At 41.9% G+C, this 15,643-nt stretch overlaps 1 protein-coding gene across 6 annotated transcripts in view; it reads left to right on the top strand.

Annotated features, from left to right (window-relative positions):
- Positions 1 to 15,643, top strand: part of AMOT (angiomotin) — a 61,938-nt gene that overhangs the window by 12,117 nt on the left and 34,178 nt on the right. For 5 of the 6 annotated variants that reach the window (XM_075162452.1, XM_075162456.1, XM_075162453.1 and 2 more), the window contains exon 2: positions 14,542 to 14,708. The exons of the other annotated variant lie outside the window; for it this stretch is intronic. The gene's annotated coding sequence lies outside the window, so the exon portion shown is untranslated. The remainder of the gene's footprint in view (positions 1 to 14,541; positions 14,709 to 15,643) is intronic. 6 annotated transcript variants of the gene reach the window in all.

The following is a 15,643-nucleotide window of genomic DNA, read 5'->3' as shown; positions in this document are numbered from 1 at the left end:
GGCGCGGGGCGGTCTCCGGGCGGGGGCGGCGGGGCGCTTCCTGCCCGCCCTGGCGGAGCGCCGTCCCGCGGGGCGCCCGCGCCGCAGAGCGAGGCGGAAGGAGGCGGAGGAGGGAGCGGAGCTGCCCGTCCCTGCCCTGCCGTGTGCGCGCCGGTGTGAGCCTGCTGCCGCGGGGAGCGTGTGCCGGGGGACGCTGCCGCCCCAGCCCCGCGTCCGGCCCTGCGGCTCCTCCGTGCTCGCCTCGCCCCGCTGCGCACAGGTAACCGCGGAGAAGGAGGCGCGGAGCGGCGCGGAGCAGAGCAGAGCAGAGCAGAGCAGCCTCCCCTTGGTCGCGATGCTGCGGGCCGCCCTTCCCTGCCGGGGCCGCGGGCGCTGCCACTGACAGCGCAGCCTGTGCCGGGCCACCTCCACCGGGACGCAGAGTTTCCCTTCTTTTTGTTTATTCTGCCATTCTTGAGATACCGCTATCCTCCTTCCACGGACTGTGGGCAGGTCCTGTCTGACTGTATTGGATTTTTACCCGTCTATCTTGGTTGCCTGTCTGAAAGTATATTTATTTTTAATAAAAGAAAAAGTGGAGCCACAAATCCAGTTGATAGCACGTTCCCCTTTCTGTGGAGTCCGGTTTATTTCTGCAGTTAAAAAAGTTTACTTCCCCCCCCCCCTCCAGTTTTATTGACACTGAGGATGAAGAAGGATTTGCAAGTGAAAGCGCCTTGAAATACAACATCTTTTAGAGAGAGCTCTGCAGTTCGCCTGTTGAGTCTCGAATTCCACCCTTTGCCCCTGCTGAATCCACTGTTCTGCCCTTTACTCTCTGGGGTAAAAAACAACAACAAAAACCCGAGGGGAAAAAAATACCTTTGGCAGCAGGGAAGCTTTTTGTGACTGACCCAACGAGCTACAAGTGTCCAGTTTCTGAAAAGAAGAGAACCCTTTTGTCTTCAGCAGATCGGTAGGTAAGAGACGTGCTCATGGCGCAAGGGACTCGGCATTCATTCTTGCAGCCTAAACCTGGGAGTTAGACTGGCTCTCTTCTCTATCAGCTTTTGCCCATCACTTCTCTCTCCTGTAAAGGTTACTTTTCATCTTGCAAAATTCTTGCAAAAAAAATACACTTGTCCACCCGTTTCACCACTGGCAGTAAATAGCCAAAATTAATAGTGATGTACTTGTGTGTAATTGGATAAAGTAAAATTCTGTGGAAGTTGCTGAAGTGGGTTTGTCAGGCTGTGTTTGAAAGCAGCCGCATTTCTTGTGGTGCTCTTTTCTTTTGAGAAAATAATCACAGTCATTGTGCTTGTAATCCACGTGTCAAGATTGTTTTTGCTCGTCATGTTTCACAGAGAAGCATGTATGTGCATTTACATGTGCACGCGTGCAAACAGGGCTTCCACAATCAGTTGAGATTTCTTGTTTCACACTGGAATTTGTTTTACATTACGTGCTTTACTACTGTGTCACAAGGTGTAGAAGTTTTGAACCCGTAATTAACACGCCTTAACAGATTATTGAACGTGGCTAGGAACATGCTTGGCACTGTACAGAGTGAGTATGAGGATATGTTTTCTTTGTTTTGAGATTTTTTTTAAAGTAAGACTGAAAACGCAGCAGGGACATGTGCACATAATAACTGGATGGAGGCCCAGTCTCTGTGCAGGGAAACATATTTTGTAGCATACTTCTTTCTGTAGGGGCCAAGTGCTGAATGTGTGCTGTTTTACAAGTGATAATATTGCTGTGAATTTCTAATTTTCGTTCTCTCCCACATACCCACTTCCCCACTTCCTCTCTGTACCCACATACCCACTTCCCCACGGCCAGACTTTCATCACTACCGGTCTTTTGTGCAAGGGAAGGACCTGTGGAATTTTGTGTGGCTGGTAGTAGGACTTCTCTTTGCAGGGAGGATTATACTGTTCCCTGTGGAAACACACAGCATCCCCCAGCAGGAGGATCTGGCTGTTTATGTGGTGAAACCAGCCTTGACATCATGCTCTTCCCCACTGCGTGGGTTTTTCCTGTAGATGATACAGGAAATGCTAAATATTGGTCTGTTGTGGTCCCTGTTCCTCTTCCCCCCTTTCCCCTGCCCTTCCTCTCCCCTGGAGGGATTTCTGGGGGAAAAAGAAGTGGAAAAGGTGGCCCATTCCTGCCGTAGTGGAGCACAGCAAGTCAGTGTGCTCTGAACTGATGGGCCCTCGGAGAACTGGGGGCACCTCAATCTCTGCTGAGGTGCAACCGCCAACGGGGCACCTTGCGAGGGGACTGGGGCAGTGACTGACCAGGATCCATCTTGGGGGAGAGGACATGGCATAGGTTTTGGCTGCTGTCTCACTTATTTCTGCTACCCTTGACTTCTTCTGGGGACTGAGCCTTTCTGCCAAATCAGGGTGGGAACACAAGAGCCATCTTCTCGAGCTTATCCTACACCCTTGTGCTGCTCCTGTGTGAGTGATGGGCAGCATCACGTCGGTTTTTCAGGGCTGATATGAAAACATGAACCCTACCATCAAGACCATGACCCTGTTAAATCTTTGGGTCAGACTTTCACCAGGGTTACCTCAGTGACTGATCCTCCTAGGAGTAGGGTCATGAGCTGACCCTGGAAAAATTTGTCCCATAGTTGACGTTGCAGGTTCATCTGGGGTACTTGGTCTCCCTCTCTTTTTCTCCAGGACACTTATTTGCAAGATAACCCCTGTCCTTAAAACATTCCTAGGAGCCACAAACACAACACAGAATGATTTGTTTCTGCTCTAGTGCTTTCTTGAGGAAAGGGTAGGATTTCCAAGAGGAGGGAAAGGGGTGACTGGTCTTCCCCCAAGCTCATTGTCTTTCTGATTCTGGAGATATTTTGCAGGCAGCGCTGCCTGTCCTGGGGAAGAAAGGCTGGAGGCAGAAAGGCAGCTGGGCAGTGCGGAGTAGGCAGAATGTGCCGTATAGTGGGACATAGGATTGCAGTGGTGCTGACACCTCATAATTTTGGTATTGTTTGGCATGACACGTATTTAAATTGTGATGGCTGGTTAATATACTGATAGCATGGTTCATCTTTCTACCTATTTATGGTGACACGACATCAGATTGTGACATAAACATGGGAGAATCAAAGCATTGCTCTTTCCTGAAATATGCTTGAGCGACTTTGGACTAATGTATGCTTTGTAGCACAGAATGCCATGGCTGGGCCACAAGGTTTTCATATGCCTGTAATACAAATGTATAAAAATTCTCTGTAGTCTGTAATACAGCTCAAAGGGCAGCTGATTTAGACGTGCTTGAGTGTTAAGGTCAGAGATCACATTCCATAGGTTACTAGATGAAAGTGCTTGAAGAGGGTATAGCATAAATATTTGATTCATATAGAAGGGATTGGTGCAAATCCTTTTGTCCCTTCTCCAAAGATGTTCTGTAGGCAAAGCACCGCTAGGAAAAAAAAACCACCAAACAACAGAAAACTTGTAACTTCTTTGTGCTAGAGAAAGTAGGACGGTAACATAGTGTATTATTGTTGAATTCCATTAAAATGCTTCTCATGGGATACACCATCTTCAAGAAGAGCTAAGAGAACTAATGTTTTTAAATGTAAAATGACTCATAATGCATGGGCTCTTGAAGTTGGGTTTAACATTGTATGCAAACATTGCCAGCTGGTGGGGATCTTTCTGGATAAATAAGAACTATATTTGTACAAGAAGGCTTGAATGATGTATTTCAGATGCATCCTGATTAGCATAAGCCATTCACTTTGCAAAAGAATAGCAAGAATCCCAGAAGTGTAGATAATTTAATAGTTCTCTTGTTCTCTTTATCCTGTCTCTCATCAGCAGACTGACCAATCTTTTTGTTTATTTAAAAAAAAGGTTGCATTGCTTTACTGCCACGTTTTCCTAACCATGACAGTGAAATTGAGAATTTGCAACCCCCAAGTTCTCAAAACATAAATGCTTCTCCTTCTTCTATCCCTTCCTTTTGTCTCCAGTTGAGTGTAATGTGATTTATTTTTTTGGGGGTGGTGTTGGTGGTTTTTTTGATGGAACAACTCGCACCATTTAACTCTGCATAGCACCCAGCACAATATGTCTTGTTCCATGGCTAAGGCTCACTGTCGCTACAATGAATGAACAGCTGAAGTAAAATTTCAGCTCATTAAAGGCTTTATTTTCTTCATGTGGAGCAAAATCTGATGTAGGTTTAGGTCATTGCCGTATTAATGTATATACAGAGATAAGTCTTTAATTCTAGAATTATCAACAGTCCAAGTGTATGTTACTGTATAAATACTTTTAGCTGTGAATGAATTTCTCTCTTGATACCTCTCTTGGGGCAAAACTCCATTTTGCAGTTCTTGCTTCATTCTCACTGACAGCTTTTAAAGAACTGCAGAACTGTAACCTGATGGAAAGACAAAGCCCAATATAAGAAAGTTCTTACATGTTAAGAGTTTGTATTAAACTGAAACACCTGTAAATGATGAGATTCTCCGTTCAGTGCAGAATATGGTGCGTTAGGTTCGGTTCTGAATTAAAAAGAAAACTATGACCTTGTTCTTGGCAAAAGGTTCTTGGATTATTAGATGTTCCCACTTTGGGGTGAAGTGTAAATGCTTTCAGAATAAAGTAGAATGCCTGTTTTCCCCCATCTAACTGTCATTGCACATTTCCATATTTCAAAGTATTTTCAGACATTCACTTTTGAAGAAGTCTTCTCAAAGGTTTCCTAATCAAAACAGCCTTATGGATTTTTTTTTTTCTCCTTGCTGTTGTGGACGATATAGTGGGAGTGGAATGTCCTTGGTTGCCAATGTTTGCTGCTAGGTATCCCCCTTCCATGGAGACCAAATGTTTATAAAAGTGTGAGAACAGCCATTCTTGGTGGTTGGTAATAAGGTTGAAGGCTCTCTTTCTCCTCTTCTATCCACTGAAATACAAGAAAGGACTTGGATCTTTTCGTTCTTCATAGAAGTGTTCCAAACTGCCTATTGCTGGGGTTATAAAGTTTCAGGAAGCACTAGAGGATTTGTCAAAATGATTTAGTCCGTTGTGTTGAATCTGGGCCACAACCCATTTCTGTAAGCACATTTTCTGCTTTCAGGAATTCTTTGCTTGTCTTACTTTCTGATGAGTGGTTACTTTTTAGATTAGACTTTCATCTACCTTTTGTGCCTGATGTTCTCTCTGTATGTGCCCCATATATGGCATCATCATATTGTAGGCTTGAAATCACTGTCTTTATGAAAGAACAGGCACATAGCTGCCCTATGAGTCCAGTTTGGCTGCAGGAGCTTCTCAATTGTTAAACCCCTTTAGACAGGAGAGAGTGTATTCCCAAATAGCTCTGGAATGCAGTGCCGGCCACAGGAAGAATTGCATACTGCAGCCTCCATGCTAAGGCCATACCTTCAGCTTTTGCAAAAGTATTTGGTTCACGCTTTGACCAGATCTGCTGAAATTGTATCCATGTGAAAATACTGTACTGTAAATCTTGCACATTACTTGGCTCTCCAGAGTAGCCTTGAAATGTAATCTTCAAGACAGAAAAAAAAAATCACAACTTTGGGAAATGATAATGTAAAGGAGCTTCTAGGAGCAATTCATTTTTAAATATAATATTTGTCTTACTTGCCTACTATACTTGTAAGTGAAAGGAGTTTTTCAGGATTGATGAAATTTGTGTTTACCTTGGATGTAATTTTTTAAGTGAGAATATATTTGAAACTTACGTGTGTGTAAATGGCCATTCAGGGCAAACCAGACGTTTGATGTAAGCAGGAGATTGGTGAATGAATAGGAATAGGTGAATGAATAGAAATGGAAAATAAAAAGCCGTGAACAAAACAAAAAACTGAGAACAAAATAAAAAGGCCTGTGGAAACAGAGCTCTCAAAGCCTTAAAATCATGTCTTAGTAGAGTAGTGATTATGTGAGGTGCTTAGTGTAAGTGAAGGAAGCATGTGTGTTGGAGTCTCCTGTAGCGCCTGGGGATCATGAGTTGTGGTCATCCTTCATGGTGGTTGTTCGATGTGTCATGCTTTGTTGTGCGCAGCTCCCGTGTTGCTAGGTTGGCACTGGAAAAGTGAGTGTTCTCTCCTGTTTCTAATAGCTGAATCGTCTCATATTTTACTGGCACGCAGTCTGCATTCTTGGTCCTGCAGAAGGAGTTCAGAGATAAATACTGCCATTCATACTTGTTGCTTTTTTACTTTCTCATCCTCTCTCAGAATGACTGTTGTCTAGTTTGGTTGTGTCTAAGCTTAAAATAACCTTTTATTTTTTTAAATACTAAATATTTGAAAATCTTTGAGAGTTTGGAGAGGTCTTTGGTCATTTTCCTTGATAACTACTGTTGGACTATATAAGGTTCATCAGTATTGGTTAGAATACAGAACTAAGACTTCGTTTAAACCATAAAAAAGTTCACTGTTCTAATAAAATCGGTTTTTAAAGGCCTTGCTATTTTTTGTATTAGCAAAGCACTTACAGTGTCTAATTGTAGACCAAGATGTTGTTGAGCAGTTCTCTTATGTGAATGTCTATGAATTAAGCTAATTTAAGTTTTTGTTTAATGCATTAATTAGCATTTGTAAGACTTTGTCTAAGAGTTGTATCACAGTAATGTTTGTTTGCTTTAAAATGCTTTGTGTCTCTACAGAACTCGTTTTTTAAAAGAATTACTTAATCTCTTAGGATTATTTACTGTAACCCTCGGGGAAAGTAATTCCACATTTCAGTGACTTTGTTCACTTCGGGTTTGGTGGACTTTTCCCGCTGTTCTAATTTGGGTGGTTCTGTGTCCAGCTGAAACAAATTTTATTGCTTCATACTAGGGCTAGCCCATCTTGTTGTGGGGCTTGGGGAAAACAGGGTGGGAAAACATATCTTCCCAGTTTTCCCATTGTCTTTTTAAAAAGAAACAAAGCTGAAACCTCCTCTGTATTTCTGGAGACACAGAACATAAAACCAGTGTAAGATAGCCTGCGGAGGTGCACGAGGAATTGATAATCTGTAGTTTACTGAAATCATCACAATTGAATGCTGGCATTCATATTAGATAAAACCAAATCTGAAACACTTTTTACTGCAGAATGATAAAGGTTGAAAAGACTGAGAGCAATTATGTAGTCTATTCCACCCTTCCTTTGGGTAAGATCAGGGAACTGTAGAGAGCAGGCAGAAAAGGGTACTCCAAAGTTACATGAAAAATACCCAGCTTTTGCTGTTGCTGAGTTGGGATCAGGTGTGGAGCACTTGGATCTTGTTTAAAAAAAGAAAAATTAATAAAAATATCTTAGCACCCATGGGGGAAGAGTGGATTTACCACTGGCGAAAGACCAGTGCATTTGTGATTCGGGGAAGTAGGGATAGCAAGAGAAAATTTGTATGGAAGGCCAGTGGCCCCATCCCAAACTGCTCAGGTGGCATTTTGAAGGGATGTTTCCATGGAGCAGTCTCAAAAGGCTGAAATGGAGGTCAGGGCCCAAGATGGTGCTTGCGGGAGGCAGACGGCTCTGCGGGAGCACTTCAGCTATGTGTTGCCTTGCAAGACGCAGGAGGGCAGGTTGTCCAGCCCGAGCGAGGCCCTGGCAGCCTCATCCCTTCCCTATTCCTCAGGCAGCAGAGAGCTCCGTGCATTTCCTGCTGCAAGCACTGCTGGCATTGACTACAGCTCTGAATGAGAGCTGGGGCAAGGTTAATTATTTTGGATTTGCGCTTAAGGAGCAACGTGTTACCTGTGGTTTCTGCGCATTCAGTGAAGTTCATTTTAGCACATCTCTCTGCTTATGATCGTGGTATGTTATTAGTTGCTGACACTGCACCACCAGAACACAAACATGCAGATTTCCTTCATTAGGGGAATATTGTGAGGCTCTAACTTTTTGTTTCTGCAGCTGCTAGGGATACCTTGCAGATGTATCTTCTCCAGCTGTAGAAAATACTCAGAAAGTTCCCATCTTCTGCTTGCACAAGTTCTGGAATGCCTACATCCTTGATCCAAACCAATTAGGCAAGATCTATGCTTAAAATATTTGCTGCGCCACTTATGGAAAATCTTTCTAGTAGTGATGAAGGTTGTATTAGCAAGGAAGAAGTTTTGCTGGTATGGTTTATACAAGGTTTCCCAAGTAATATACCTAAAAACAATTATTTCCTAGTGTAACTGCATCTGCTTTAGAGTGGTTGCTGGAATAGTTACATTGAAAGAAATCAATTCCCGGAGTGACATAGTTGTGGCAACAAAAACATACATGTAGGCCAGGACTTAGCCAATCAACACTGCACTAAAACGAACGTAGTAATATCTTCCTCCCAGTGTGGTGGTGAGGCTTAATTAATCATCTTACAAGTAATTAAAGGTTTTTACAAGGTGCACATGAAAAACCCAGGTGGTTATGATAAAAGAAAACACCAAAACCACTTTTATAACATCCTTGCTTTCTAAAAATTTGGTGGTCTGGATCTTCTGTTGGGTTTTGCTTTTAAAAAAAAAATGCAGATCCATCTTTTTAACCCATGCTACCCATTGAGATCACAAAATGGACTTGCTTCGTGATATCGGTCTGTCCCAGGAGTGCATTAGGTTTGTTCCCTTCCTTGAGCCACAGCATCTCAGAATGAGAATTGCCAGCTCTGTTAGGCTGACTAACAATTGAAAGTTAACTGTATTTTAACTGTTTCATTTTATAAAGGAAAAAAAAAGCAGCCCTTTGAAAAAAGGAGGGCCCATGCCTGTTTGCTTTCCGTATTCTGTGACTAGTCCCGTTAAATTCTGTAAAACTGCTTTGTGAAATAAGAAGAGCTCCTCCATATGGGGGCTTAAAATAGTTTAAATTGTGGTAATGCTAGAAAAAGCCAGAAAATTCCATGCTAAAGTGAGGCCATAGTGATTGTTTTTTTCTCTGCACCCTTCTCCACCTGCGGTTTTTATTTGTGTCAACTTATGATAGAGATTTTCAGGATGTCATAACTGACCTATGAGGAAAAACTACCTTAAGGTAGCATAAAATGCATATGTCTGTTTGGGAAGTGTATTTCCATTGTTTTCAGGACTTAAGCTTTTAGGTTCGAATTTTGACTTTATTTTTACTGTAGATGGTGATTCTAATCTTTTTTTATCTCACCAGCAATTAAAACAGCCTGATCCTATCGGTAGGGACAAATGATGCACTGTCAACGTTTTGCTCCCTTCTGATAATGCACATGAAACTGGTTTGCCTGTTTGAAGATTACATTTTACTCTCACATGTTTTTCATTATCTGAGAGCCCCGAGGAGAGGCCTGGACTAAATCAGTGAAGGAATGGAGAAACCACACAATGCAATGAAAACGGTGCTGAGGCATACTTGGGATAGTTGTGGGACAGGGGCTGCTGACGACAGAAGCAGGGCGCTGCCTGAATGCTAGCAGCAGCAAGAAGTGGAGCATTCTTAAAAGACAAAACAAAACTTGATGTTGAATTAAAATTGCAGCTTGGGTTTGCAACAATTCCCCAATTTTACAAGGATAATTACTGGAAATCTGTGAAGTTCGAAGCAGATGAATCTTGCTCTGGGAGGCTGTCCTCTGAAATGAGACCTGATGTGACTAAACCTGTGTAAGCTTGATCTGGTTTTATCAAGACGACATCTAAAAGGTGAGATCTTGACCTTTATGAAGTTAGTAGCAGAGCTCCCGTTGCCTGTGCTGGAATCAGTGTTTCATTAAATATGCAGAAATTGCAGTACGTGCCACTAAAGAGTTGTCTCTCTGCAGGTGTGTGAGTAGTGCTTGGTAGTACTGCGTAACAGTTTAAGTAACTGAATGGTGTGATGTATTCACGTAGAAATATTCCCAATAAAAACAGCTGGATTAATATACCTAGACTGGTTTTGCTATTAGACCAGTATATTCAGAATAAATCCTCCTGCCCCTCTGACTTTTGAAATTTTATGAAGGAACTTGAAATTCCATAGCATTCTTATCAAAATGCTTAAAAGCCAGGAAGCATTCCTATTTATACCAGACTCTGTGAGTGTTTATTCTTCTCTTTTTTTTTTTTCCCTTTGTAATATAAAACCTAAATTATGTTGGTGAAGATTATAGGTACTTCCCTGTGAAGAAATTGATACTTTATAGTGAGGGAGCAGTAATTCAAAGGTCAAGTAAGGTCTTCTCAGTTTTTTCCTTAGAGATGTTATTAGAGGGGGTCTTCCTATGTTGATGTCTTGACTTATTTATCTCAAGCCAGACCAAGCGACTTGCTGCTTTTTCTTCAGGCCTGCCAGGCTTTCTTGTGCTGTTCTGTGCCCAAATCCCAATACCATGAGCGTTGGAGGAGAATGGTTAGTGGCTCTCGGTGAGGCAGTCTAGTCCTTGCTGAAGGTGGACTCAGTTTGGCCTGGAGAGTTGTTAGAACCGTGATCAATCTTTGGGTGTTCTGGTGGCCTCTCGCTATAATTGCCTGATGATCTAATATAATCGCTATGCATATTATTTGCACCCCTCCGGGTGACATTGTTCTTGTTTTTAGTTAAAAGAAGGAAGTTTTTCTTGTTTGCCCAGTGACTCTGTCCTTCTGGTATGAAGATGAGTAATGCTGGCCCTGCTCCATGCACCTGCTCAGTGCCACCCTCCAGGATCACCTGAGCCACAGTCAGCAGATCTAGACAAGCAGGGATGGGATGGTTGAATGAAAGCTGGGGAAGTGTTTATGGTTGGAGTCTGAAACCCACTTTTGGTTAGGAGCAGGTGCTAAAATGCTATCACAACTCTGGGATTCGTTGTGTGCTGCCTTGCAGGTTTGGGTGTTGGCGCCAGACGTTGGGAACCTTTATTCTCAAGGACTATCCTAGCGTGTATTCTCTCCCTTCCTCCTCCTTGGGTAGGGCTGAAATGAAACGAAGAGCATTCAGTGATAACCTGCACTATTCATTAAATAATTTTGAACCTCGCCCTTGTGAGTCTGGTGCTCCTAGCCACTTCAAAGTGAGTATGTGTGCAGAATAGCCACGTTTCCAGTGGTCTTACAGACACTCATGTTAAGCGAATTTTGCAGGATCTGGCAATCAGCCTGCTGGGTTTTGCGTAGGCCATGTAGCAAAGGCATATTTCTGTTAAACAGTGGGTGACTCAGCATGTGAGCTGGTCCCTGCAATTGCCTGGGGACTTCACAGCCAGTCCTTTCTATGCTATCTCTGTTTTGTGTTCCCCTCCTCTGTTACAGTGCGCAGGTTATGTCTGAAGATAACTTTGCACCTAAAAAAAAGCGACTTAAGACTTCATCTAACTGATAGCATCCCATCACCTGTTGCCAGCCAGGACAAGCAGTAACACATGCACATCTTTTAAGAAAAAGATGGAATTACTTAGCAAAATTTATTGCTTGAGTTTGAAGTCTGTCACTGTCACACTGTTTTGTGTATGAGTGACACAAAATTAGCAGTAAAACTGAAAGTGCTTAACTGTACTCCAGCCCTTTTGAGGTGGTGAACCTGTTCCCATCCCACCTGATGCGTAAGCTAATTAGCTTCTTGGCTAAGCAGTAATTCTGGGCAAGTATATACAGGCTGTCCTCACAGGGACTCTTGCATTCCTCTTAGTTTCACAAGCTAAAGAAAGATGCTTCTCTTTGCTTGTGAGGTTATTATTGCTCCATGCAGGTTAATTGAGCTGTAGCATTATAGCCACTCATCAAACAGTGGTGAGTAGCTCACTTGTCTAAGCTTGTTTATTTTTATAATGCTGAAAAATATTTGCATGTTGTACAGAAATGTGCTGCTTTGGTTCCTTACAGCCTGGCAGTATTATCATTTTAAATTCTTCATTAGTCTTTCTTCCTCACGAGGGACTGGCAAGATTCCTGTGCATAATTACACGATGTTTAAGACAGAAGCCTCAGCTACTGAGTTTTTACACAATGCCCTGCAAACATGGGTCTTTTCTTCCTTAAATAGTACCTATGCTACCTCCCCTTTTATGTGCATTCTTGATCTCAGCACGGTTACATGCAACACTATTTGCAATTCCTGTGTTAGTTGTACCAGTTCTAGACTCTGATGTTTCACTCAAGAACATACAGATATAAAGTTACCATGAATAATTTCAGACTAGAAGTTAGAGTAAGGTAATAAGATGATAGAGCTACAATGCTGAGGAACAAACTGAGAAATCAGTTCAGCCTGGGAAATCTACCTCACAGTGGTTCCTTGGAACAGAATTGGTCTAAAACTGAATTTTCCACTTGAAAAGCAAGGTGTTTCTAGGCTTTGTGGTTACGAAGAGTGCACCATCCATAAGCCAGTACAGTTTTGCAGAGTTGTTGGTAGTCTGAATTCAGCCCTATCCATTGTAATAGATTTAGGCTAAACCCCCAAATATGTCTGATTAAAATGTCTATAGAACCTATTCCAATTTCCTTCCAGCTCTATCATAACAACTTTTCCAGTGCACCTCACTAATTTCCACCTTTGGCACACTGAAAACTGAAATTGCTGGAAGAGCCTAATACAAACAGAATTTGGTGTCCAAATAAATAACACATGGGCTTCAGTACCGATTGTACTGTTCATTTTTGTGTTTCATTACATAAAAAAGTTAACTCACTGGTTCTGCCATGCGTTTCCAGTTCGCTCAGAAAGCAGATTCCAGGAATGCTGCCACCCAAGTTAGTTGCACAAGATTTTCTTTGTTAATTAAAAATAATGGGATAAAACTGGAAAAAATAGGCTTAATGTTAACAGTTGGTATTTAAAGAAAATGGATTTGTTGGCAAGGATATCTTCATATTGTATCTCAGTCTACCTTTTGTTTTGGATTTCCAGGCTGATTCCTAGTTTACATCCACACTAAAATTAGTAGTATTCAGTTCCAGCAAATACTTTCAGTGTGAACTGTGCCCTCCCTTCGTTGGATCAGCAGAATAAGCTTGTATTCCTGTGAAGTGAAACTCTGTGTGTGAAATGGTTGCATACAGAATTACTTCCTTGAACGTTTGAAGGAGTTAAACATGCACAGATTGAATTTGTCTGTTGAGAAAATCTTTAAGGCAGAGAGGCAGAATCTCAAGCTGGGTTGTATCTTTGTATTAAAAAAATAAACACCACCCCCTCTCTTAGATTTTTCCAGTTGAGACAAAAGAAATCTTTGGGTGGAAAGGCAGCATCATATTGCATAATAAAAGACTTTTTATGCTCTAATAAAAAGGGTTGCTTAGGGCAACTTTGTTTAAAAAAAAAAAAAAGAAAGAAAAAAAGAAGAGTCAGTGATGATACTGGTATGAGGGGGACAAGGAACCCTTAACTTCTGTTGTGCAACACTGGGAAAAGAGGCTAGAAATTGCTCTAGTTATCTGCTATCTTAATGCCTAGTTTAAAGGTTCTTCACTGCATATTTGCTGGCAGCTGTTTTCAATATATCCCTCTCGAGCTAAGTCACCAGTTAAGAATTTGACATTAGATGTTTTTTTCAACCACCATCTTGAAGTACCATACCACACAACACAGCCTTGTTCCCTAGTTAGATATTGTTCATGTGCCTTGAAATTGCTGTTGACACCTCAAGTATTTAACTTGCAGATCTGAGATAATTTTTGTTGGGTGTGGGTGTGTGCCATAATAAGACAGAGACAGAAGTATCCACGTCTGCATTCCTTCACTACATCTGTTCACTTTATTTTTTGCAACATTCCAGGAAATTAAGTTAAATTATACATCTCAATGAATATTTTTAATTTCACTGGTTCTGTTTTAATTGCCTGCCCTTAAAGTGTAAGCACACGGAATGCACAAGTATGTTCCACTTCTTTTGCGTTGTTTGCCTTTTTGTTTAGGACACCTTCAGTGGTAGATTTAACTGCTTTTTGAGTAACACGCCTAAATACACATTTTTCTATGTTCTCTTGATTCTCCCCTCAATGGTTAAAGTTTCTTTAGGGCTTTATATTCTGAAAGGGAAAAGTAATGTAATTAAAGAATGTTTTGGGAATTATAGCTATGCTCTGCAATATATTTCTGGCATGTACTTTGTCAGTGTCCTTTTCTTCCCCTCACTTTCCCAGTTTGTAAAATAAAGCTAATATTCGTATACTGATCATTCTCACAGTCATTTTTGAGGCGTAATTTGTTGAAGTTTGTAAAGCGTTTAGCCATATCACCTTTCATCAAAGGATTTCTGATGATATAGTTTGAAATATACAGCACCACTAGAAAAGGAGCCATAAGAAGAGTGTATCATCATCTGTGCTGCAGCTTTCATTCTTAGCAAAAAATAAAACAATGGAGTTAAAGAATTAGCGGGTTTTAATCACTGTTTCACTTGGAGGCACAGATGGGACAGAGCATTACTTGGCAACATTTAATCTTGGAGCAGAAATTGTCATGATTAAAGCAGCAGCTGGAGTAGATTGTTAGGGACAGGGGGGTTCATTCATCCTAAAGGGATCAAAATTGTTGGGCTCTGGGAGAAACAAGAAGCTACAAAAGAAAAGTCTGAAATATGGGCCAAGGTTTATTATTTCTAGGGTCTCATCTGCTGATTAAAATAATGTTTTCAATGCTTTCCTCAGAATTATTTTGGAAGCGAGGAGAGTATCAAGTGATCTGGCCTACTGAAGAGGAGACGGAAGCCATCTCTGAGTGGAGATTTTGGACTTGCGGGAGGAAGGCTGTGTGTGTCCGCCCCATGTGGCAGAACTGCTCCTCCTTACCAAGGAAGTCAAAGTGAAGGAAATAGGTATGTGCCACTTCAAATAGGATTTCAGAAGGATCATGTTCCAGGCCAGTTAACAGGGCCTGAATTCCTAGTTTGGTGAGGCAGCCTGGAATGAGTTGGATTTTAACTTTCTCGTCATTAACGCTTGCAGAAGGGTTCTGTCTGCCTGATGCATCAAGGCCTTGTGTTACAGGGGTAGACTCCTGCGGTAGGCTGGCCTGAGGGAGGAAACTGGGTGGGCGTGGAGACACAGAACAAAGCAGACCCTTCATGTCTCTTGACTCCTGCAGTCCATCGCTGGTTCTGCCACAGAACAAGCTGTTGGGAGCAAGTTACCTTTTGCTAAGGGACAATGTTATGCAGAAAAAAGGTGTCAAAATAAAGTGCTAGAATACCAACGTGTGTTCCTGCTGTCAGGGCAGAGCCATAGCTTACCCAACAAGTAAAGCATATTCTCTATTCTGAACTGTTATAGCTCAAAAGTAGCTCTGCTTTTAGTTAAATATCTCAAAGGTATCATTAATTTTGGATATTTCAACTCATGCAAGGCCAATGGGTTTGAGTTTCCATGGCAAATTCCTGACTCCACTGGGAGACTGAGCGAAGTATAATCACCATTGGTCACTGACTTAATCTGTACTTAGGATGTGCTTGACATTGGCTCTTTGTGTTTCTCTCACTGGTACACAGTGTTTTTTCCTGCCACTCAGGTCTTTTTCTGTTCCTTAGATCAGACAACTCTTTTTCCTTCTCTTGCATTTGCATGCATTCAGCTGACGATATTTAGATGCGTGAGGATTTGGTTGCCTTTGTATAGCAGGAAGTTACAGAGTCCTCACTTGCACCAGTACGTAGTGTTTTCTGCAGCAGGGAGACTAGGTGCTGATCTCATTCTGGGTATTTCATAACTCTAAAAACCTGCTGGCTAACGAGGTATTCATTAATTGCTTTAAACG

The sequence above is a fragment of the Calonectris borealis genome, chromosome 13 (assembly GCF_964195595.1).
Source record: "Calonectris borealis chromosome 13, bCalBor7.hap1.2, whole genome shotgun sequence".
In the NCBI taxonomy this organism is placed as follows: Eukaryota; Metazoa; Chordata; class Aves; order Procellariiformes; family Procellariidae; genus Calonectris; species Calonectris borealis.
The sequence above is the reverse complement of the archived record's forward strand: the minus strand, read 5'-3'. Positions and strand labels throughout refer to the sequence as shown.